At 38.8% G+C, this 25,338-nt stretch overlaps 1 long non-coding RNA gene across 1 annotated transcript in view; it reads left to right on the plus strand.

The window, feature by feature from the left end:
• The window catches only part of LOC119154514, a 44,544-nt gene extending 42,752 nt beyond the window's left edge, over positions 1–1,792 (plus strand). The window contains exon 3 of the long non-coding RNA XR_005106480.1: positions 1,741–1,792. This is a non-coding gene — a long non-coding RNA (uncharacterized LOC119154514). The remainder of the gene's footprint in view (positions 1–1,740) is intronic.
• Positions 1,793–25,338: the final 23,546 nt, after the last annotated feature.

The following is a 25,338-nucleotide window of genomic DNA, read 5'->3' on the forward strand; positions in this document are numbered from 1 at the left end:
AGACAGGCCAAACGTTCATTTAACCCAGTATCGTGGGCCGTCTGTGCTATGGTCAGTGGTGGTAGATTCTAGGGAAGCATTTAAGAAACTATGCAATTATAGGATGTTTGTGTTGCTCAGTAAATCCTTCTAGCTCCCAGTAGTCAGATTATGACTCCTTGAGGCTTCAGGGTCGTTTCTCTTTGAGGGATTTTGGTCACTGTATATGCTATCCACTGATAGATTTTCCATCATTAGTCTGACTGATCTTTGGACCTGCTTATTTTTCTCACGTATAAGGTAGTGACTTTCCCAATCCTACATAAAAATATCTTTTATTAGCAAAAGATGCAGTGCGAATGCAACAGGATTCCTTACTTCTGATGCCTGCAGGGTTCTGGAGGATGGAATTTAGTTTTAGCAGAGTCCTGTACTTGTACTGTGAAATAACGTGCTCGGATCTGATAACTATGTTTACGTTCTTAGTTGGTAGATATGCATAAAATTATATTACCTTCTTTTCTGTATTGTTCTTGCACTTCAGTAGGTCTGGAAAGATCCAGGAACTTCAATTCATTTTCTAAAAAAAAAAATAATCCCAGGTTGTAGTTATTGTAAGTCTCAGTGCCTGTGGGTCTAAACCTTCCACTTTCTTCTGGGGGGGAGAAAGCTATTCTGATTTTCAAACATGGCCTATTGAAACATCTTAATTAAAATTATCAAGAAGAAAAGATAATTTTATTTATTTACTGTAACAAGACATCCCTCTGGTCTATATTATGTCTCTAGTCACAGCCAGCTTTGAGAGAAGTAAGAGCTGCACAGAGGCAGCTGTGGAACATGACCTCAGGATACAGCTGTTCTTCCAGTTTCTTAGCAATTTGAGGCTGGCTGCTGTCTGGTGACATGGGGTTTCATATGCCCTATCAAAAATAAAAAAAAAAGAGGAAGTCTTGCGTAAAAAACGTTCCTTCTATCTGAAGTGTTGTAGGGTTTGTCTGAAGAGTTCATGTTTGACTGTAAGATCTGGATGTGTAATGCCCATAATAGGTATATGTATCTGTACCTACAGATATATATACACAAGTGTTCTTCATAAAAGAAAAAAGATGCAATTTTAAAAATGGCTAGTTTGGGAAGGATAACTTTAAAGCTTTCTGACTCACTCACTGACCCTCAAGTTCTGAAATGTTCCCTGTTCTTAGAAGTTTGATTACATGTGTGTATAAACATAAATGTTGTTATTCTCATTGGTTAAGCACTTTTTAAATGTGTAGTAAAATAGTAATAGAAAAGTTACTGTAAATATTTAGGACTGATTTGCCTTTTTTTTTTTTTTTTTTCCTGAAAATTGTAAATTTAGATTAGTGTGTTCTAATCTAAGGGGAATAATAAATGTTTTTGTGTCTTAGCAAGGGTTATATTTCATCTCTTGAAATAATGGAAGCAAAAGCTGTTCCATGCTAAAATGGCTGTTTCTGCTCCTATATGAGGAAAAGGGAGAAAAGCAGAGACAACACTGTTGAGTGTATGCCGCAGTCACCAATTCTCTCAGCTGCAGAGTAGAAGAAACCTTCTGGGAAGTTATGTGGCATTTAACAGCATGTTGTACATAGGCAGCTGCTGAGTGAAGCTGGCTTTTTTTTGGTTGTTAATGATTTTCTTTTCTGACCTTTATAACTAATGCATCTTCTTTAAGAAGCATTTAATGTGTGAAGACAAAAGGTTGTTTTTATTAATCTCTTACTTCTTTGCATACAGAACCGAGAGAGAGATGGTGCCGACTGAAAGGAAATCTGCTTTTTCTAATGAAAAATAAGGTAATTCATTTTCCTAGTGCTTTTCTTGATGTGTTAGTCTGATCTCTGAGAACTTGAGTAATCCTTTTTCTTGATAGCTATTGGCATTGTGCTTTTAGGTACAAAAAAATATATCACTATTATTAGAATAGTGGAGATGGAAAAAATATCCATTGTTTGCCTTCTATAACACTAGGTATTCTTCATGATATCAATATTCTTTAGCTGAATCGTAAATAGTCTATGGCCACATTCTGCTCATAACATACACAGGTCTAAATCCAGAATTACTCCACCAAATCCATTGGAATAACGAAAGCAAAATCTCACACCTAAATGAGGGATTGTGGGTAATGTTCAAGATGCAATTTCAAACCCCTACTATGAATTTTTAGAGTGGTACGTTTGTTTTTTTTGGGGGGGGTTTGTTTGTTTGTTTGTTTTTAAACCAAACTAGTTATGAAGACTGGTGGTATCTTCCCTTCCTTTGCTGTAAAAAGCAATTATATACCTAAAATGAAGGATATATTAATATGCATGTCTGACCCTGACATGCAATGGAAGTCTTGCAGGAGCTGCTGAGTGCCCTCATTTGCTGTTGGCTTTATTAGGAGTTGAGGCCACTCATCCTCTGGGAAGAGCAAGCACTAAGTGTGGAATTGCTCTTTTTCTTACCCTTTCTGTCTGGTACTATGAGCACTGCTTCTGTACTTGCCTGAAAATAGCACTGGATTGTAAAGAATTAAGGAGTAGTATGAAACTTGAGACGCTTACCTGTTAACAGTAAGTATTTTATAATTGGCTTCTAGGATATTTTTATACTGTATAGACCAGCATTTGGACAGAAACTATAGTACTGCTTGACAGATTCTATATTCCATTTGAAAGATTTTTTCAGTGTTTTATAGTGGTTTATTTTAATATAGTGAGGAATGAACACATATGGTATACTTTTAAAGCAGTATTTGCTTTTAAAGCACCGTTCGAGCGTATGTGATAGATTTCTGTATGTATGCAAACAAAATGAGACGGTATGATGTAAAGGCTTTTCTGGCTCAAGTTTCATAAGGCCGCATTCCCCTGTGTGGTAAAAGGACCAAAAAGTTTTATGTAGGTGAAGACAAGCTCATGGCCACCCCTTTGTTGCACCCTCATACATTATCGTTCTGCTGTATGACTTGCAGAAAGTATTTTTAGTAAAGGGCTTTAAGTTTCAAATTACTTTCTTCTACTCCATGTTCTTCCAAGTGTCCTATTTTCATGGGAGCTTCTAGCATTTTGTAAAACAGGCTCAGGAAATATTTTGATCAACTTTGCAGCTGTGAAGAGGGGAGTAGGAGAGTTTTGCTAAAATCAAATGTAGCTATCAGTTTGGCTCTGAAAATTTACAGAATTAATGTTACTATAGGGGCGATGGTCTAGTGTGGATTGGTACTTAGGTTCATATGGTGTGTGATGGGCCACTTTTTTTTTGTTTTTTTCAAATGTGTAACTGTGGTGCAAATGGATGGAATGAGGCAATCTCAGTTGGAACAGCAAATCAATGAACCCACTAGGTCCAATCAGGCTGTTCTAATGCAAAGCTGTGTGTTTTGATGAACTTGGAGGATGAGGTGCAAATTAATGGCTTGTTACTGAAATGATTTAGGCTTGCAATAAATAAATGGGAATTCCTCTTGAAATGCTCTGGTTTGCCTGAATCAATTAAATAGTTGGGGGATTTTTATTTCTATTTCTAGGCGAGTGCTTGAAAACTGCATCTCATTCTGATTTCCTTGTTTAAAGAAGTTTTCAAAATTTGCAGAAGTTATGGAAGGAACCAGGAGATTTGACAAATTTAGCTTATTAAAAAGACTGATGACTTGGTTAATGGCTAGAGTATTTTCAAAAGGTGATTTTATTAGGTACTTCCTTTAATTAGGGAGGTCACACAATAAGAGAAAAACTTTGAAATTGAAGTTAGACAAATGCAAATGAGCGCAGGATGATTGGCCACTGAAACCCTAGTGTGGTGAGATAGAGCGGGTGCTGAGTTTTAAAATGTCACAACTTACTAGGCTGAGTACCAAGACCACTGAGTGATTAAAGGGCAGCGTCTTACAATAGATCAAACTAAATGATGTAGCGCTTGCTAGTCAGCTTATATCCTAGGAATTTGTAAAACAGTCATTTTCAGAGGCTTCATCTGTTGGGTACTGTAAAGGATAGCTTCTTTGACAAAGACAGATCTCTTGAATCTCAAATCCCCGTTTCAAAGGATGCAATTTATAGGCATACTAAGTAAAACCAAAGCAATTTGTGTGCTGTGAGGACAGAAGGGAGTGTACCCTGTATTTCTTTTTTTCCTTTTCTCATTCTAGAAATGAACAGGCATCCCATCTGAAGCAGATTCTTGACACAGGAAATCATAGTTTGAATTTTGGGAGTGTAGTTTGCCAGTATAACCGAAAATCGTCTTATCGTAAAAGTTGTTAAGCATCTTAATAAGCATAGTTGCCAATTTTCTGCTTTTTAATATCTTACTGAAACCTTTGCTAATTCAAGTCATGTAGTATATGAAAGATGTGCCCAGAACAGTGCTGATGAAGCCATGTTCCTATTTTTGTTGCTGGAACCTGGCATGGCTTATGGCTTGACACAGAAGGAAAGTAAGTCTCCTGTTTTAGAAACTCATCTGAATGCTGAACAGTTAACTCCAGAAGTCACTGTCATGAATTGAAGACTGATTTGCTGCTATTCATTAACTGCTGTCAGAGGCATGTGCATGTCTGCCTATACAAATTCTTATAGTTTAATGACAGACTCTCATTCTCGTTCAAATGTACATAAATTATGCTACTTGTGTAAGAAGAATCTTCTCTATCAAATTGCAAAGGATGCCTCCCCACTTATCTGTGCTGTAAATCTTAAGTAGTGTAGTAGTACATTTTCATTGTAGGGAAAAAAATGTGGTTTATTCTTCTGCTTTGTCATGTTTTGGATGCAGCAGAATAACCTAGTGGGCATCTTAAGGACATTTATTTTCCCTGGTCTAGCAGTGGAGTTGATTATTTTGGACTTTAAGTGGCCTAAGAAGTAGACCTACTTGTAGGCCTGAGGCATGATCCAGCATCTGCTGGCGTTAGTGAAAATTTTACTTGGTAGACTTCAGTGTGGCGTGGGTAGGTGGGTGGTTTTGATTGGGTAGGTGGGTGGCTTTGATTTTTTTTTTTTTGTTTTTTGGTTTTTTTTTTTGTCAGTGGTGGGCATTTGCTTCCCCCAGATGGATTTCCTACCTTATTATATTGGTTGCAAGTGGCAGAGTTATGGTGGCAAGGGGTCTGCAGGAGTGATCTCTGTGAGAAAAGGTCACGGGCTCTGCAACAGACCTACCACGGGACACAGCTGTGACCAAGCAAGTGGTGCCGCTGGGAAAATGTATTTAAGAAAGGGCAAAATGCTGTACAGCAGTGAGGAACTGTGAAAAATAGCCCTGCAAACAGCAAGCTCAGAGAAGGAAAGGAAGGATCTGCTCCAGCTGCAGGAGCAGATATTCCCCTGCAGCCTGTGGAGGGGACCATACTGGAGCATGTGGATATGCCCTGAATCATCCGCAGCCCATGCTGGAGTGGGTTCTACTGGAAGGAGCTGTAGCCCATGCAGAGAACTCGTGCTGCAGCAGGTCTTCAGTGCCTGCAGCCCATAGGAGGGACCCTATGTTGGAGCAGAGGACAAGAGTGAGGAGGAAAGAGTGGCAGAGAGGAACTGTTATGGACTGACTATAATCCCGTGGCCTCTGTGCTACTTGGAGGGTGGGGAGGAGGAGGTAGAGGAGTTGAGAACGAATGACTGAAGTTGAGCCTGGGGAAAAAGAGGTTGGGAGGAAGCTGCTGTAGTTCTTGTCTCTGTTTCTCCCTATCCAGGTCAGTTTTAATGGGCAATAAATTGATTTTTCCTGTGTTGAGTCTGTTTTGCCAGTGATGCTAATTGATAAGTGATCTCTTGGTCTACATCTTGACCCGCAAGCTTTTGAATTTTTTCTCCACCAGTCCTGTTAAGAAGGGAGAATAAGAGAGCAGCTGGGTAGGTGGCTGGCAGCCTGCCAAAGTCAACCAACCAGGTATGATCTCCTGTGGGAACTGTATGTTGTTCATGTGGGTAGGCTTTCTGTCCACTTCTCAGGAAGTGGCATGTGTGCCTTTCCATCCAATGAAATGCAGTCGGTATACAATGCTTTTAAGGCAGTAGTTCTGAAACTGTTCCCTAAAGCTGTGGTTAGCAGTGTGACTAGGCTGGGGAGCCTCGTGTGTGACAGGGCCTCCAAAGAAAAGTTTGGCATCATGCTAATCTTGGTGCAATTCTTATGGTTCCTAGTCCAAAATCTGTAAAAACAGTATTAATATATAGTGTTTTCAAAACAGTTAAGATCTGGAACTAGAAAGCATTATGTGCCTCACCTAAAGTATGTGGTATACGGGTTATTTACTTAGATTCTACCCAGTTCCAGCTAGGAGGTACTTTTTTTCCAGAACTCATGAGAGTGGGACATGGGGAAGAAGATTGCTGGGCAACAGTTGCTAATTTGTCTAATAAATATTGTAAACTTACGTGCCTTTTTTCATGGGCATAGGAGGGAGCTTTTGATTAGAAGTAGTTTTTTTTAAAGACCAGTGCGTATTTTTGTATCAAATGTCATGCTGTGTCATTTCCTTGCTATTTTCTCTTCATAGGTCCTTCAGAATAATTTTCTGGTGTCTGTCCCCACCCCATCCCCAAAGAAAGAAGTAAACAGATTAATCTTTCTCAATCTCTTTCAATCTTCATGCCAATTTGGGGCTGGATTTCTCCTCCTCCCTCTGCCACTTCACACCTGTGGTTGAAAATCCTAAACTGTTGTTTGCTCTATATGTGTGAATTTGGAGTGATTGCTACTGAAGTAAAGAAAGAACGTACCTAACCCATCTATGGTTCATTTTCCCATATACCAGTATTCCCAAATGGTAATGCTGATACTTAGCCCGTTTTGTAAACTACTTTGCAATCTACACATAAAAAGATACACTAAAAAGTACAATTATATTTTTGCATCTCAGTAATAGCTCCAGAGGGCCCTTTATGTTTTATTGAGTAAACATTTTGACATCCCTACTTATTTTTGAATATGTATTTAGGAATTTATTTTAAAATGGATTTTTGATCAATAGTCTGTAGTGGATTCTGTAGGAGAGTCATTAGCATCTGTTGTGTAAATCTTTATTGGTTTGTGGTTTAATGATCCTGTGGAGGTAACCATTCCAATTAGTTTGCCTATGGACTGGCTCAATAGACTCATGCTACTTCTGTGTGTGAAATGTTGCCTTTTATGATTTTTATGATGTATTGATTTTTTTAAAATTATCATGTAGAAGAAGTTTAGTTATACGGATGACTGTATTTAAAATAAAGGTTGTTACTAGGGTTGAAAGTATCTTAAATTAGCAGTCATACTTCACACACAAAATATAAACCTGTCTTTTATTTTTCTCTAATCTGAACAATAGTGTGATTGCAAACTTACACGGCACGTTTTTACTGTAGTTAATCTATACACTTGTTTCCCAGTCCTCTGAAAACAAGGGATTTGTATTGAAGAAATGACAGACTTAACTACACAGGTGTAAATGGGAGGGCTACAGTATACCTAATGCCCCAGAGAATAAAGTAAAAGGTGGTGAATATTTTGAAACTTCTTTTGTAATAAATTACCTTTCCTTAAACCAAATGCGTTGTTGGGCTTAGGATTTTGTAGACAAGATTAATGAGCAGATCTAAATGGCTGTGCTGTCAATAATCACAAGCTTTCTTGCAGTGTTTGTAAAAGCTTAATGTAAATTATGTTGTTACAGCATTTATCACAAGTGTAATGTATTATTAACAGTTGGCAAAAAAGCCTCAAAGTAAGATTTCAGATTGACTCATAAATCAATAACCAGAGAATGACATGCAAGGTAGAAATAATAGAATAATTACATACTTCTGAGGTTCTGATGTGAATTACATTGTAATGCAGCTGTGAAAATGTTATTAAGGTTTTCACGGCATAGTTGTATGTAAGTTCTGCCATAAAAATGTGAGAGTATATCAATGAATCTTTTCTGCAGTTAGGCAGGCATACACAATGTACTTTCAGCGTTTCAGCATAGCTGTAGAGCTTTTGTATTTTTCCTTCCAATTTGATATCTTAAATATTCTCACAGAGTGAGATTACTTTATATTGAAGCTGTGGAGCATTTTCTGGTCTGTTGGACTGTGTGTGTGGTTTAGCATTCTGTAAGTCAGTGATCTCTCCAGGGCATCTTGAAGTAAGTGCCTCTTCTGGCTAAGGATGTACTACTTATAAACCATTTTTCAGCAGTGATTTCAATTTTCTAGAGCATGCTCTGTATCAGTTTAAGTGTTAAGGTCTGAGCAGCCAGAGGAAGTTTTGCTGCACTGTGTAGCATTGCTTTGGGATTGAATGTCACTGCTGATGTGGGTTTTTTTGGCTAAATACTACATGTATGATACTGGTTGTGGCTGTGTTTTGCAATGACTGTAAGCTGAGGAACCAGTTAAGTGCATCTATGTCTGTAATACAATATCCCTTCAGTAAGTTTCAGTGAAATACGTTGTTGCTGTGTTATTAAGATTTTAATTTAAAGTAGGAAGGTGCTAAATAGAGAAGGAAGTGGAAACTGGCAAAACAGTGGCATAGGCAGATCTGGAAGCCCTATTGCCTCTTACATGGCTCAAAAGTCTTAGTGTGTTTCTGATCATTCTCAACCCCAGCCTTGTGTGTACTTCTGCCTGCACTCAACTGAGATGTGGGTTGTTGTCTTACTGCTGGAACAAGGTTTTTTATATGTATGTAACAATACACACATAAATGAAGTATCAGGCAGTGTTCAGAACTCAAATGAATTTGGTTGGATTAAGAGAAAGGATGTTGCCACGTGGGCTTTTTAACCTCCCTTAGTAAGATATTACGGCCTATTTGTGTAGTCGTGCATTTGAGTCTGTGAGAGATCTTGTGTATGTTTAAGGTCACTTACTTATGCTGGGCCTGTATTTAATAACCAGTTGTGTTGCCCCATCTGTTATACTGTAAAGGCATTTTATAATGTTTATTTTTTTGCATGCCTTAATTTAAATAGTAGATTTTTTCAAGATTTCTTGATGTTTTTAGCCATTTTGGTTTGGAAGAATGCTATGCAGAGAAATCTATGCTAGCTGAATGCTGTAAACTCTAGCTGTAGACCCCTACTAAGCATGAGGTACATACATCATGCCAGTGTGGTGGCAGGAGGAAGGAAGCTGGTGTCTTCGTGCTGCTCATGAAGAGATAATGTGGGGAGTGCAAAGTTGTCTGGAATAGCTGGGGCAGAACAGTAAGAAGGCAAACATAACCCTTGGTTTCCTTAGTAGCTGTTCCTCCAAAGCTGTTGTAGTGTTGACCCAGCCATGTATATTTGAGAAGTCCTGCAGACCACTGCAAGCCCAGCGACACCAGAATGCCATGGGGTAGCAGGGGCACGCTGCGCTTCTGTTACCGAGAGTCTGTGCAGTACCACTGAGGTATATGTGCTGACCATTGTTGCAGTCTACTTTCCAACAGTACCTGAAAATGCAATTTATGACCATCAAGTAATGAGAATAATTATTTGCTCGTATTTTTACTATGAACTGAAAGACTTTGTAGCTCGCTCTTTCCAGCTTGACAGGATCCTGGCAAGCCCTACTGCCTTTTTGCCATCTTTGATTCCCTTGCTTATCTTGCTGCTTCTCCTTCCTGCCTCCAGATGTTACTGACTTGCTCTGGAGATAATGAAGTCCTCCCTTCCCTTCTATTGCTGTCAGAGGCAGACTTTTTTTATAACCTGTGCTTGCTTTGGTAATTCCATTCTGTCTCCCGGTTTTCTTCTGTGTCTGCTTTCATCTCTTGCTTAACTTGTTCCATGATGTCTGCCTTTCCTGTAGATTTTTCATGGCATAAGCATACTTTAATCCTTCCTTTTTTTGTGTGTGCCTGTCCTTGACCTGCTGCTTCCCACTTGTGCCCATGACTGTCTTTGATACCTGAAGTCTATTACTACTCTGTTTACAGTGTCACCCATTGCATTTCCATCCCAGTATCCTCCCTGGTCCTGTTGTTATCCCTTGTGCTCTACGGAACAGGCTTTTACTAATGTCTTTTGAATAACCTCTTCCAAACAAGAGCTAAGAAGGATCTCTCTTGTTCATGCAACTGTCTGCCACTTCCAATGCTAGCTCACCCTCTGACTGTGTCTCCATTTTTTCCTGGTCATTCTTAACTGCTTCCTTCAACTTTATTCTTTTTGGGGTTTCGTAATGTGCTGTACCTAGAGTTGAAGCATATGTAAGAAAATTGTAACTTAAACCTGTGTATTCTTCAGTACAGAATTGCATATAGATCTGCCTCAATACCTGTTTGTCCAAACTACACTTTCATCTTGCCTTTCAGAGACCTCTTCCTGTGCATTTAGCCATAAATTCAATTTCAGCAGGAATCAAACAGCTGCTTAATCTTTCCTGTCAAGTTCTTCCTCCCATAGCTTTTGATGGCTGAAGCAAACATCACTTCTCTTCCTGCTACTCATACCATTTTTAGGATTGCTTTCAACAGGAATGTGTTTCAAAGTATTAATGTTCTGGCTGTGTCTGTTTTGCAGATCCGTTTTAAGATAGACCACTGTTTCTATCTCTCTATCACCTAAAACTCTGGACTGGGATAATCTTATTTTGCATTTTCATTTACTGAAATACCCTTCTCCTGATCTTGAGAAAGATGAAATTTGATTATATCCATGAGAGCTCTTGCAAAAATAACTTTCCTAGGGTTTTGTCATTTGTTTTTTGTGGTTTTTTTGTTTGTTTTTGTTTGTTTTTTTTTTTTTAATAGTGTTACTCTGTCCCTTGCATCTGACTGTTATGTCCTTCCTTTGGTAAGCTCTTTGTTTTCAGCGTGAAGATTTTCCCCAGGCTCCAATACCCTACCTGTTCTTGATTTAAAATTCTTCTGACTCTTGAGCTGTGTCTAGCACGCAGTGCCTGCTTTCACAGGTCTGTGAAACCAACAAGGAAGATGGTAAAAAGTGTAAACTAATCACCTTTGCAAATAATAAAAGTTCTGCCTTTACAAATCTTCTTTGCTATGATGTTTACAAGAAGTTCGCAATGATAATCCTATATTTTTGATGGTCATTGGCTTGTGTAGGCTGACATGGGCTAGCATGTCTGTGATGTATAAAGTCTCCAGCTTTCTTGTGGTTGAATGTCTATGTTCTGTATCTATACGGAGGATAATATTGTAGGGTCCTGTGGTGCTTGGTCTGCATTTATAAATGCTCTAGTGATGTATATAAACACTTAATCTGAGAGAGCCACTGAATTTGTGTTATCTAATGTAATTAGCTAGGTGGTGTGGGGTTTTTTTTATAGCTGTGTTCTCCACTATTCCTGCAGCAATTGGTGTGTTATAATTGCATAATATATGGAATTGTATATGTTAAAATTACATAATTGGCAGTAATCAAGCACCAGTCTTGTTCAGAATAGGTAATTGTATAGATAACAGCGTTGAACAAAATGTGGTTCTGTCTGGGTTCACTGGCTCTTGTTCTGTTTGGTGCTGCAGTGAGCCCTGTGGTGGCTCTCAAAGAGTGTGGGGTCTGGCAGATGTTTCTGTTGAGCAGCTTCACGCATGGCTGCAGAGAGTCCTGGGGCTGAGCAGACATTCACTATTTGAGGTAAGTTTTGCAAGATCAGGACTCTGTTAGCTTCCATAGCTATTTTGGGAGACTTGGGTAACAAATTTTGTGATACAAGCCACGGTTTTTATTGATGAATTGTACAGTTGTCTGGTTTTGGAGAAGACCTGATAGTTACATTGGAAACGAGAAAGGCTTTGCAACTCTGCGTACAGGTGCTAAGTGGACAACATGTAGCAGCGGTCTCTGGCTGAGCAGACTGCAATTACTTGGCAGTTGTCTCACTGGGTATCAGCTCTTAGTGTGTGAAAGAAACCTAGGGAGAGGGGAAGACTAATAACTAGTGGATTAATATGCTACAATGAGACAACTCCTGCTGCATTCTGTGAATCTGCGCTGAAGGGAATCATGGAAATGTTTTGGTTTATGTTTTGAAGTCGATATCAACTATAGCTGGAAGAACTGCTGGGCCTATGAGACTGTTTCACTTCACAGCACGTTCCAGTGAAGAACCCCTTAGGAAGAGAAAAACTGTTTAAAATCAAGCACGGAGCTGACACTATTGATTATGTTAATTTGAGCTGAGATATTACTCCTAAAAGACAATGTGAAAGAAAGTTAAAAGGTTGATCTTTGAAGTAGTACACCTACATTTCTTTAGCGTTATGTGAGTAGTAGTTGAAAGAACCCCCCTCCTTTTATTTAAAAAACCAAACAAAAACCCCTTACTCCAGAAAACAATGGGTTGCATTATTGTCCTGTACGAGGCAGTAAATAATTTTGTCAGGATACTGCTGCTAAACTCTTCCTTCGCTGAGAGGGGTCTGTGCCTCATATGATGTATTATTCATGCTTCATTATCCTGTTGGATAGATAATGTCGCCTGGCTGCCGGTTTGCGCATGCTGGGCTTTTTTATTCAATCGGTTGGTCTCGTTTTAGAAATAACCTGTTAAAAGTCGCTTTATGTTTTGTTTGTAATGGAAGTTGTCGGTAGATGGCAGCAGCAATCTCTTCAGATAATAGTTTTAGGTTACCAGCCAAATGAACAACTTATGCTAACGTTAACTAATCCTAAGAAAAAATACTCTACTGAAATAATACACCGAGGGCAGAACTTGCTTTTATTTTTGGCCTGAAGTAGGTTTTTGAAGCCAGGTGCTGCTGTCTAACCTCGGTTTAGGCTTTTATGAGCAGTATGATAAGAGAAGAAGGGAAGCCAGAGGAGTGTACGTACAGCTAGAGTCATCTTGCAGCTGCAAAGTGATTTATGTCAGCCAGCCCAAGGAATTTGTAGGTAGAGCTCCCTGTACCATCGAAGAAGATTGTCTGGCTAGTCTGTGCTTGCCCCACCATATGCTCATTAGTGAAGGCTGTATTTCGCAGAAGGGAGGAGAGGAGCTGAGCGTGTGTATGCATACATCGGGGTGCTGCTCTTGAAATTGCATCCTATGTGATCCTAAATAGTGTGTTGGTTTGTCTTTTTTTTTTTTTTTTTTTTTCCTTTTTCTTTCTTTTCCCCCCACCCTTAGTGCTTGCTACTACAGTGGGTCTCAAATTTGAGAGCAGCCTGATGTATGCTGTACTCTCTGCCCCTTTGGGAAGCAAAGCATCAAGGGTTGTTTTGTTCTGCACACGTCCTTTCTGCCCTTCTGAGCGGGGTTGGCTTAGGAGGACGTGCCATGGCTACTGAGAAGCGCTTCAGGGAGGGAATGTTTTCCTCCTCTTGAGGGCCTAACTGTAACCCAGGTGCCGTGAGTTGGCTGTGGTAGGGATGAGGGGTGACTTCTGTGTGCCCCCTTGTTACCAGTTTGGGAGTGAGCCCGGTGGGGACAAGGTCGTGGTCACACTGAGCCCAGAAGGTGTTTTTAGGACAGTGGTGGGAAGGGCTGGGAAGGAGGAGGTCAGCTAGATAGCAGTGAAGGGTGGCCATGCTTCCACAGGCTTCTGGCTGTGCCAAGGAGAAAAACGCTGGGTTTTTTATACCCATCTCTCACTCTGAGATTTAATGAGTTTCTTTTTCCCTAAATAAGTCGATTGCCTCTGATTTATAAGAAAGACTAGTGCTATTCTAGCCTTACATTTTGTTTGTCAGCAGCTACTAATGACTGTTAAGGACAAAATGGTACCTCCTCCTTCAGTATCTTCACTAAGCATTACAATTTACTATTCCTTTTTTTTTCCTGACTAACCCTGAGAACTGAGCTCAATTCTCTGAATTCTCCATAGTGCTGCCAGAACTTATTTGCTGAGTAATGATAGCTAATTTTAAGTCCAATGTTATAAAAGTGGCTATGTGTTTTGCTAAATGTGCACAGTTTGCACTTATCAGCATGGAATTTTATTTGATGTTTTATCACTTCGTTGGTGGGGGTATTGAAAGCCTATAGCTTTGCCTTCGGTTTTAGGTTTGAGTCTTTTGTCATTAGCAAGTGTTACCACCTCACTATACTCATCCTTGTTCCTGGGCATCTATTAATGCAAGACATTTGCCCTTTATGAATTTACAGTGTGATTCCTCCCTGCCCCCCCCCCCCCAAGCAATGGGTGAAGGACCTCGTAAAACTTTTTCCCCCCCAAGTTAATGTATGCTATACCAATGCTTCTGGTAACTCTAAAATGTTTGTGACGTGTGACTTCTACAAAACCTGTCAACTATTTACCTTCCTATTGCTAATATTTTATTTTTGTAACTTTCTCTTATTTTATTCTGTATCATCATTTCTACTGATTTGTTCATTGCAGAGGAGTTCTTCAATAGAAAGATTTGAAATCTAGTGTTATATACCTGCTTGTAGAAGATTGGTAATACTACTTACAGGCAAGGATTGGTCAGGATATTAACCTAACATTAGTTTTTTAGGGTAAGTGAAACACTTTTTTTAAACTGGAAATGTTACCTGGATCAATAAAAAAATTGCACTTGATACTTAAAGCTTTGTTGTAGCTACCTAAAAAAAGTTAGGAAGACGTGAAAGGTGGGGAAAACAGTCCGTAGCTGAAATACTACATACTCCATTTCCTTTCGTAGAAAGGAGGAAACAATAGCAGATCTAATACATTAAAAATACTTGTAGGTTTGGGAGAGTTTGGTTGTGTGGTGTTGTGGGTGGGTGGTGTTTTTTCTATTCTTAATTTTTTTTTGTTAGCTGGGATTTATATTGGGAGTTAACACCTTGGTGGTTTTTTTGGTGGTGTATTTTTGTGTGTTTTGTTTTGTGTTTTTAATCACGTGCACCTGGCCTTTAGTTTGCTCTAGGCTTACTCAATTTCTTAGACTTTGGCTCAACTTGGCTATTTGGAAAGTCTGCTTGATATTGAATGTATCTGTAGACTTTTGCCATTGACCTTTCCTTTAGAGCAATATTTATAAAGAATTGAACAAATGTGGAACACAAAAGCTTGTGAAACAAAAATGGTAATCTATGTACTGTTTCAGAAGGGTATAAAAGCTTTCCTAATTTAAGAACATTCGGAAATATTCCCATGAGAGAAGCTAAGCCTCAGCATTACCAATCATGTCTCCTTTTTATCACAGCCTAACATGGTAGTGTTAATGGATCAACTTTTGAGAGGATGACAATTAATTCTATTTCTGTTAAGTGCATTGCAGATACTACTGCAGCATGGTACCTGAGTGACAAGCTCCTATGCCCTACCAGTTCCAGGTGGTTTGATTTCATTAGAGTGGGGATTATAGGATGCAGCACTACTGCTTTGTTGAGCAGATTTACTAGCGATTACGAAGAATCTGCAGCTGTTCACTTGGTCTCCTTTTGTGTGGGAGTTATTTTGATGATGGTGGCTTGTTGATGTTCTACAAAGGTGAGGTGGAAGGAGAAAAGAATTAATTATTTCTTCTTTAAAAAGAAATACAGAAATCCACGTGCCCCATCCCCCCCTTCCCAAAATAGCCAGGAACACACCACCATTTCAAAATCAGTAGGTAGAACTGCTTTTATCTGACATAGTCTTTGATTTAATGGTTATCTCCTAGATACATAGAAAGGTTAAATAAACAGACCTAAACTCTAATGGGACATTTTGAGGATTAATGTCAATGTAGTCAGAGGGCTTCATGGGATTCAGTAAGAGGCCAACATGTTTTGCATTTTAGAATAGGTTCTAGAGAAATAAATACAGTGTGTGATCAGTTTTACTGATGAGATTCTCAGTGTTTGAGGAGCAACACTTTTTTTTTTTTTTTATCACTGGTCTGGTAAGTAATCAGTGTTACTTGGTCTGGGTTTTATCAAAACTTTGATAAATTCTGCTCCGCTCAATATTATTGTAATAGCCACGTATGGCCATCTTGAGCAACCTATAAGTTTATTATCAAGTTGATTAACTTTTAGGTATATACAGCAGTGAGGAAATGCAATTTTTTCTCTTTTTTTTTAAAGTGAGGAAAGCTGAAGAGACACAATAAAATGGGGAGGAAGAAGCATTAGGGTGGTATAGATTTTTCTGGATGTGTCCTTCCTCTTTTTATATGTATTGACCCTGTTGTTTTCTTCTTTTGGGAAATTTTATACAGACTTTAAGGAGTTAGGGCTTATGTCTGGAATGCATGACACATGGCAGCTACCAGAAGCCAAGTTATTGTTTAGAATATTTCTGACTTCCTCTGCATTTCTCTTTAATGAACATGGCAACTCTTGTCGGTTCATGGGAGGTACTTCCGTGTTTCCTGAGTTTCTTATTGTGTTGCCCTTTTTTTTGTTAATGCCAGTCATTCTTTTCTGATTCATGGTGTGGACATACATGGAGGTTAGTCTTCTAATCCATCCTGCAAATTTTATTGAACACTTTAAAGACCCATCTTACCTTTTAAAAATGGTTTTAAGGTGTTGGTGCTTGTTATGTTTTGTCTTGGAATCTTTCTTTTTGCAGTCACCAGTGATCACAATATGATTGTGTTAAAAAGGCAGAATCCAAGAATTTTCTCTGGTGCTGGTTGAAACAAGCTGTGCTGCACTTCCTTCTCACAGTTTCAGTTAACTTGAATATGGAAAAAAAAATCAACTCTGTTTTGTAAGTCACAATATTAATGTTTTGAAGTAATTTTAGTGTTGAGAACTGTGCCAAGAAACTAGGCCAGAAACAGAATTCCTGTGGTGAAAAAATAATTACTGCTTGAACAGCCCCTATTAAAACCTAGGTGTTTAGCCTGTTCAAAAAGATGTGAATTGAAGGAAGAAGAGTATGTTTTTATATGCACTAACACTAAAAAACTTTATCCAGCATTTCAAATAATTATTTAATCTAGAGTGGGGAGAATTGCAGGTGGGAACGAATAGGACAAGAGGAAATGGCCTCAAGTTGTACCAGGGGAGGCTTAGATTGGATATTAGGAAAAAATTATTCACCAGAGGGGTTATCAAGCATTGAATAGGCTGCTCAGGGAAGTGGTTGAGTCACCATCCCTGGAGGTATTTAAAAGGTGCGTAGATGTGGTATTTAGGGACGTGGTTTAGTGGTGGACTTGTTAATACTAGGTTGACAGTTGGACTTGATCTTGCAGGTCTATTCCAACCTAAATGATTCTATGTTTCTATGTGTCAAAAGCTTGAAAAAATGTGATACTTTATCCATGCTGCAATCCAAAGGTGTATACATTTGTCTTTTGTGAACATCATTATAGCTGACTGGCTTGACATGGTGGCAGCATAGCGGTAGCAGCCTGGTCTTCAGCTACCAGATGTTCACCCAGGGTCCTGGGCAAGCTTGTGGGCTCTTAGTGGGAATCCAGCTGAGCCCTCCATCTGCACGGCCGCATAGATGAGTTCTGTGTGGCACTGAGTGAATGCTGTGCAAGGCTGTTATATTACATGTTCAACCTTGAGAAAAGGCAGCGAAGTGGAGACCTTATCACCATGTTCCAGTATTTAAAGGACATCTACTATGAAGGTGGAGGCTCCTCTTTTTTACAAAGAGTCACGTGGAAAAGATGATGGGTAATGAGTACAAGTTACTCTTGGGGAGTTTCTGACTGGACACAAGAAGAAAATTTTTCATAATAAGAACGATCAGCCATTAAAATAATCTTCCCAGGGAAGTGGAGGATTCCCCAACATTGGAGACTTAGGATTCAGCTGGACAGGGTACTGGGTCATCTTGTCTAGACTGTGCTTTTGCCAAGAAGGGTTGGACCAGGTGGTCCTTGGGATCCCTTCCAACCTGTTATTCTATGTTTATAGAAAAGGCGCTGTGGGCTAGGTCATAGGCTATTAATAATAATCAGAGGGTCTAAATACCACTGCAGTTTGACCTTTATAACAAAGCTTGATAGCCTCTGCTAGAAAAGTTATGCGGTCTGTGGCCTAAAGAGAAGCAATCTTTAAGAATTTCTTTTGTTTTTATTTGACATGTTGCTTGGTTCTGAAATAGAAATGATTTTCGTTATACTCTTCTCTGCAGAGAAAGAAGGATTATTCTAAGGAAAGGCAAAAGAAATAAATATGCTAAGTTCTATCTGGCAGATTTTAAACCAGGAAGAAAATACAGTTTCTCCCCTTATTTCAGCTTCCTAATAAAGTGTAAAGCTTTTGCTTGTTTTTCAATTTTGGGTTTTTTTCAGGTTTATTTCTTTATCCACCCCACCCAAATAGTGGATATAGGATTTTGATTGGCAAAATCCTACTGATTTTAAAATTGATCATCTTGAAATGACAAGAAATACCCAAATAGTGTCCCAGGCTCAGAAATACAAGACCTGGAAGAGAAAGTTCAGAATTTCTCTTCCTTTGGTGGTATGGAACCCAGTCCTCTGCCCTCTCTACTCTAACACGAGTTATGTCAGTATAGGTTTCTATGACTTCTGGAAACGGAAGTTGGGGGAGGAGAGAAAAGCATCTGTGACAGATTTCTGTCTCTGGGAATCTGCAGAGATGCAGGGCTTTGCTGGTTTTGGTTTGTTTGGTTTTGGGGTTGTTTTTGTTTGTTTTGTTTGTTTTTTTGGGAGGGGCAGTCAGTGTTACTGTTTGTTTTTATTTACAACTTCTTTATTTTAGTGTTCATGGTGACAAGTGGTAGAGCAAAAATCTTCATGCATAGTTGTGCTCTAATTTGCTAGTTGTTTTTGGCAGGTTCCCTTCATGGCCTAGACTCCCATGGCTGCAGCCAGAGCTCATGGATTTACCTGGTAGTCTTTGATTCAGTCTGGGCAACAGTTTATTGCTGTTTCCTGATATAAAAGACTTCCCTTTGAGTTTCAGCCTGATGCTCATTCACACTTTGCACACTCATAAACTGCTTCACTGTATCTAATTCTACTTAAAATTAAAGTTGAGCTACTACTCTTCCGTTGTTTTAAAAAAACAATACTTATCCGTTGCCTTTTTTTTTTTGCAAACTGTTCAGATAAATGTACTACCATTTTTACCACTAATATTTTATTTTCTAGAATAAAAGAAGAAAGATTTTTCAGTCCTAACAGAGAAAAACTGGGGGAAAAAACTCATTGAGACATTATTTGTGCATACTGTTAATAAAAGGAATGCATACCTGTTTTATTTATTCCAAAAACTTTAACAAAACCTATTGATTAACTAGCAGTGCCAGAAATGGCACAAGGAAACATCTAAAATCTGCTTTAGATTGAAACATGTGTTTCTCCAAGACAGACACAAAAGTTTTGTATTTCACCTGAAATAATTTCCCTTGATGTGATGATACAGGTAGCTACCAACCTGTTTGCTTGCTGTAGACTATTACATACATTGACAGAATGTTAAGCTTTAGAAAGCTTGCATGTAATACCTCTATAACATGTGCAGAGCTGGTTTTCCACAACGCATGTTTTATATGGTCTGGCTGCATTTGATCCATGCAGTTGAGTAAAGCTTTCTGGACATGGCAGTGAGCACCCAAACTGGGCGTTTATCCCATAAAGGTGCATTTTATTTGCACCTGTTGCCATTCTGGTCCACTGGTGTATTGTATTTCTTGCCATATTGGTAGTTTTATTCTTTAAGCAGCATGAGACCAGGAACAAAAGTGCCATGGACAGGAATGCTCTGTTTGCCTTTTAATTTTTATTTCGTTCATGGAACCTCTGAATTTGTCTGTGCTTCCCCACATGCCAAATCCATAGCATATATAAATATCTTCTGTCTAAATCTGCGAACCATCTATGCTTTTAGACTCCACGTCACTATTGTTGCATTTGAAAAATTAGTTCAGGCTGCTGATAAGAGAGAAATGTCTTCAGTTTCTTTCTGCTTGGTGTTGGAAATAAGTTGGATATGTGTCTGACCTGTTAATGCAATTTTGTCATCTTCCAAAACTCGAAATAATCTGGGAATATTCTTCAGAGTGGTTTCTTTAGCTGTCACTTAAAAAATAGGGAATCCAAATCTTCTTTGCATACATACAAGCTAATGTGAAAGTTTTCACCCCCATTCTACAGTAATTGTATACATACTTTTCTATTAAGTGGAGGAATATTCTTCTAATTCTTTTTCAATAGAGTTTTTGAGTACATGTTTTAATTAATACAAAGTAGATAGATTGAGGATGAGGTGAAACTGTAATTAATTTGTTACTTTTTTTTTTTTTTAATTGCTTACTCTGTTTTTTGGTTATATGCCTTATTCACCATCTTCCTTTTGGAAGGTGCTTATTTTTGAGTGTAAGGCTCAAAGCGGAGAGAATCTTTATAGTGATCATTTCACTGTTCAGCTGTATTCCTAAACCAGACATTTGTAGTTGTACAGTAAAAAAAAAATCTTCCCTGCTCACTATGTAGAAAAAATATAACCAGAAAGTAAGGTCTTGCCTCTTGTGAAGAAAACAATATGATTTGTATATAAACATTACCAGGTACAGTAAGTTACCAACAGACGTGAGCTTATGTATTCTAGAAATTCTGATGAAGGAAAAGTGAACTGTGCTTCCGTGATCTTCTAGTAGATGCTTTCTGGTCTTCATTTCTCCCTGCTTACTATGAATCAGTATTGTTCCAGGTGATCCTGCTATAATGGGTTTATTGCCTCATGTGTCTCCTCCATTGTCTCCCTGCCTCACTTGAGTGGAAGAAGCCACTAAAGACAAGGCAGTTTTGCACTGAATTCTGCTTTTCACCCCTTTAAGGTTGTTTTTCCTGCCTGAGCCCTCCTTGCTTCTTGTCAGCAAGAAGTTCCCATACCTGAAAGAATGTTGTAAAGTTCTTTCCTGGTGCTAGACACTACCTAAATTGTGACTGCTGTCTTCTAGGGCAGTCCTGAAGACACACACTGAAACTTGCCAATAATAGCAAAATACCCTTTTGGTGGAATGATGGAATCTTGCTGATGGCAGCTTAATATCTCTAAATTTTTCTACGTCTATTCCCATTTTCATGGGAAAGCTAAAAAAAAAAATACACCATCCACTTTTAAGATATATTAAAACTATGCCTGTTGGAAGACAGGAACATATTCTGTTAAAGCTGGAAGCAAGGTTTAGAGCTTTGCAGCTAAGGAGGAAAAAAAAAAAAGGCTAGTATTGAGTCTTGTATGTGATCTTTGCTTATTGCTTAAAGTTTCCCTCAAGGGGAATCTCTAAGTATTTATGTTTTTCAAAAAAGCAGGTGGTTGGTTGGTTTGTTTGTGTGTTATTTGTTAGGTTTTTTGGTTTTTTTTTTTTGTCCTGAGAACAACCAGTGACATATGGAATAGTGTCAAATATCTCCTTGACGAAGTATTCTTCTAAAACACTTCTGGTTCCTTCTCTTTTCTTTCCAGTCATGCAGAAGTTCCAAACCTGTAAATATTAAAATGTTCTACTTGTGCAGGAATATATATTTTCCTATCCAAAGTGAATAGAAGGCTATTGAAGGAAGCCAGCTCTTGCCTATTAAGTAATATTATTGTGGCTTGTAAAACAGGGAAATGGAGTATCTGAAACTGCAGCTTTCATTTTGATGTATTGCTGGCTGTTATGCTTTTCAGAATTATAAAAGACATACTTAAGTATGAATTGGAGAATAATGTCAAGGGAAAAAATGTTACTTTTTGGCAGTGGTTTATAATATATTTAACTTTAGAAATGTTCAGAGTCAGATGTTCCGATTTTGATTCATTCCCTTGCATTAATATATCCCCAGTATTTTGTGTTGTGAATGACCTTTTCCATTTCAAATATAAAAAAAAGACTGAAATTAAGGAGGTAAGGTTTTTTCTTTTTTTTTTTTCTTTCTCCCATGCTGGAATGGGAACACTTTCTAGTCCAGTAAGTAAGCAAACATTTACAAATGGGGATGGAGTAGAATTTTAGAGTGAAGTAAACACAGAATTTTTTATTAACTGGTAACAGAAGAAAAAAAGTGCATAGTTTTTTTTCTTTTCTGGAAGGATTTCGGGGTGTGTGTAGGTGGTGTTTGTGGTGAGGGTGTGTGTGTTTTGCAGTTTGTGTTTTGTGGAGGTTTTTCTGCCTTGTGGGTTGTTTTTTTTTGTCTTCTCTGGGCAGCTTTTTCCACATTACTGCCTGCTTTTTGGACTGTGAGATCTGAATGCCATAGATACTGGTGGCCTTAAGCCAGGCCACCTTTCAAGACCCATGGAAGCCATGAACTGTAGCTAGAACTTACCAGACTGTCTTTATGAGGTATTTTGCTTTCCCCAGATCAGCAGGTTGTAACAAAGCCTTAATTGTGATTAGCTCTGCTAAGTGTAGCCTAACACGCTTGTACTTATAGAAAGACATGAAGGTGATCTGCTTTCTAACAATTCCCAACTGCCTCAACATGCCAGTGTAAAAAGTGAGCAGTGTGATGGCTGTTTCACTCTGTGTTTGTGTGCATCTAGGTACACACAAATGAGAGATTGGAAGGAAGGTTGAGACTGTTCTCTCAACAGTTCTACATGATTTCCCATTGTGGTGAGATCATTGGCATCTGGATTCTTCCATTTTATTATTTTTTAAAAAGAGGGTAAAAACAAAGGAAGTCTAAATGATGTCACCCAGGGCAAAGGGTGATGTTGATACTATATACAGCTGGCTTTGGTGGTGACAATTACTGAATTTTTGAGAAGAGCTTTGTGCATCAGATAAGTGGTTGCAGACCTGGTCATCTTTCATGTGGAAATGCTGTATGAATGCTGATGTCTTTAGAGTAACGAGCTGATCATAAGAGATTGCGATTTTTAATTTCACCTGAAGGACAGCAGTGCTCATTCTGCAATATTTTAGTACCTTAACTCTGCACTGATGCTGAATATCAGTTTGTAATTGTGCAAAGATGCACAGAGAAACGTAAAAAAAGAAAAGATGGATATAATGTATTAATTGTTTTAAAATATTACCACTAACTAATATTACTCATATTACTCTGTTATGACACAACCAGAATAGACTATCTCACTTGGAATGACCTGCAATGATCACCTAGTCCAACAGCCTGACCACTTCACGGCTGACCAAAAGTCACAGCATGTTATTAAGGGCTTTGTCCAAATGCCTCATAAACACTGACAGGCATGGGGCATCGACTGCCACTCTAGGAAGCCTGTTCCAGTGTTTGACCACCCTCTCTGTAAAGAAATGCTTCCTAACGTCCAGTTTAAACCTCCCCTGGTGCAGCTTTGAACCATTCCCGTGTGTTCTATCACTGTATATCAGGGAGAAGAGATCAACACCTCCCTCTCCATTTCTCCTCCTCAGAAAGCTGTAGAGAGCAAGTAGATCACCCTTCAGCCTCCTCTTCTCCAAACTACACAAACCCAAAGGCTGCTCCTCATAGGACATTCCTTCCAGCCCTTTCACCAGTTTTGTTGCCCTCTGGAATCATTCAGGCACGTTTACATTCTTCTTAAATTGTGGGTCCTAGAACTGCACACAGTACTCAAGGTGAGACTGTAGCAATGCTGAATATGGTGGGATAATCACCTTTTTTGACAGGCTGGTTATACTGGGTTTGATGCCCCCCAAGGATGTGGTTTGCCCTCTTGGCTGCCAGGGCACATTGGTGACTCATCCTGAGCCTGTTGTCAGCCAGCACCCCCCAGATCCATTTCTGCTTGCCAGCCACTCCTCTCCCAATTTATATTTGTGCCCTGCATTACTCTGTCCTTAGGTGCAGAATCTGTCATATAGGCTTGTTAAATTTCATCCCATTGATCATAGCGCAATGTTCCAATCTATCTAGAACTCTTCGCCCTCAGGAGAGTCAGCAGCACCTCCCAGCTTGGTTAGCATCAGCAGGCTCGCTCATGGTGCATTCAACTCCTGCATCCAGATCCTTGATAAATATATTGGACTGAACTGGCCGAAGAATCGAACCCTGAGGAACTCCACTGCTGATCAGTCACCAACCAGATGTAATCCCACTCACTTAAACCCCCTTGAGCTCTGCCCTTCAGCCAGTTCTTTACCTGGAGCACCATGAACCTGCTCATCCCACACTGGACAACTTGCCCAGAAAGATGATGTGAGGGACGGTATCAAAAGCCTTACTAAAATCGAAAAAACCGACATTCAATGCCTTCCCTCCATCCACTGGCTGGGTGCCCTTACCATTGAAAGATATCAGATTAGTTGAACAGGACTTTCTCTTTGTGAACCCATGTTGACTGTGCCTGGTAATTGCATTTTTCTTTTAAATACCTTTCAACAGTAAGTAGTCAGTATATTCTCCATAATTTTACCAGGAACTGAGGTTAGTCTGACAGGTCTAGTTAAGGGTGCCCCTTTACTTGTGACACTTCCCCCATGAAATGCCCCTCTAATTCAATTGTCCCCATGACATGCACTTCCAATTCAATAATCAGTATTTGAGATTTTTATTACTCTGTTGGTCAGGATGCCTCTAAAAGCTGGCTGAGAACAGGATTTTGAAACTTCTGTGTAATTGGTATAACCCTTAATCCTTAGATGCTGAAAGTAGGTGGAGTGAGATTCAAAAGTCCAGAGGTATAAATAAAAGGAATTTTTCTGTAGTAACTGAACGCTATTTCTAAAAGTATCCTTTGGTACACTTCACACGAGACTTACCTTTTTTTAAAAAAAGCATATGCTTTTTAAAATTCCTTATTTAAGGAATTAGCGTATATTTGGAATTCTGTAATACCGACTGTCTTGGTAGGCTGTATTATACAAAAGAGTGTATTATATTCTCATCTAAAGTTTAATGTAGGTTAAACAAACTTTGAATTTTCCAAGTTTAGTTCTGTTTAACTTTCCATTGAGCAAATGTTTGTGTTTCAGCAAAGTTCTCCAAAGGCATAATTAAGGCATCTTTATCTTGCAATCAGTGTCAATATACCTTTTTTCTTTGAAAATTTTAAAAGGAATAGTGCATGCTACTGTCATTCTTTCAGATTACAGAGCTGAATGATAACCAAGTTCAGCAAATGTAACCCATGAACTTTATTTGGAATAGTGCGTGGTGCCAAAAATAACATTCCTTCATGTTGTTAGAGATTACGTTCTTCAGACTGTCTAGTGTTCTTTCTGGTGACGTTAGAATTTGTGGTTGAGATGTATATTAATGTGCAGGCATGTTTGCTTGTAGTCTTACTTAAGATGAAGGTTTTGTATTACAGTCCCCCATGCTTTATTAGTTAAAATTCTATACCAAAGAAAATACGTTGTTTTTTCTTTAATAACTTGATGTCAGCAATATATCAGCTTACACTTTGTGTGTAATTTTGTGTTTTTCTGCTGGTAATAATAGAGGTTACAATAACTTAGAGGTGGATAAAAGTATAAGGCTCTCCAAACTGTTCCCATATGTTGTTCATTTTGATTTCACTGAGAGTACTGTGGGCTTGTGGTTTTTAGGGTTATGCCCTTAGTATATGAAACATTTGAGATGAGATCATTTAAATTTAAACTCAACATTGCTGTGTAAGTGTT

This window comes from Falco rusticolus, chromosome 1 (assembly GCF_015220075.1).
Source record: "Falco rusticolus isolate bFalRus1 chromosome 1, bFalRus1.pri, whole genome shotgun sequence".
NCBI classification, from domain to species: Eukaryota; Metazoa; Chordata; class Aves; order Falconiformes; family Falconidae; genus Falco; species Falco rusticolus.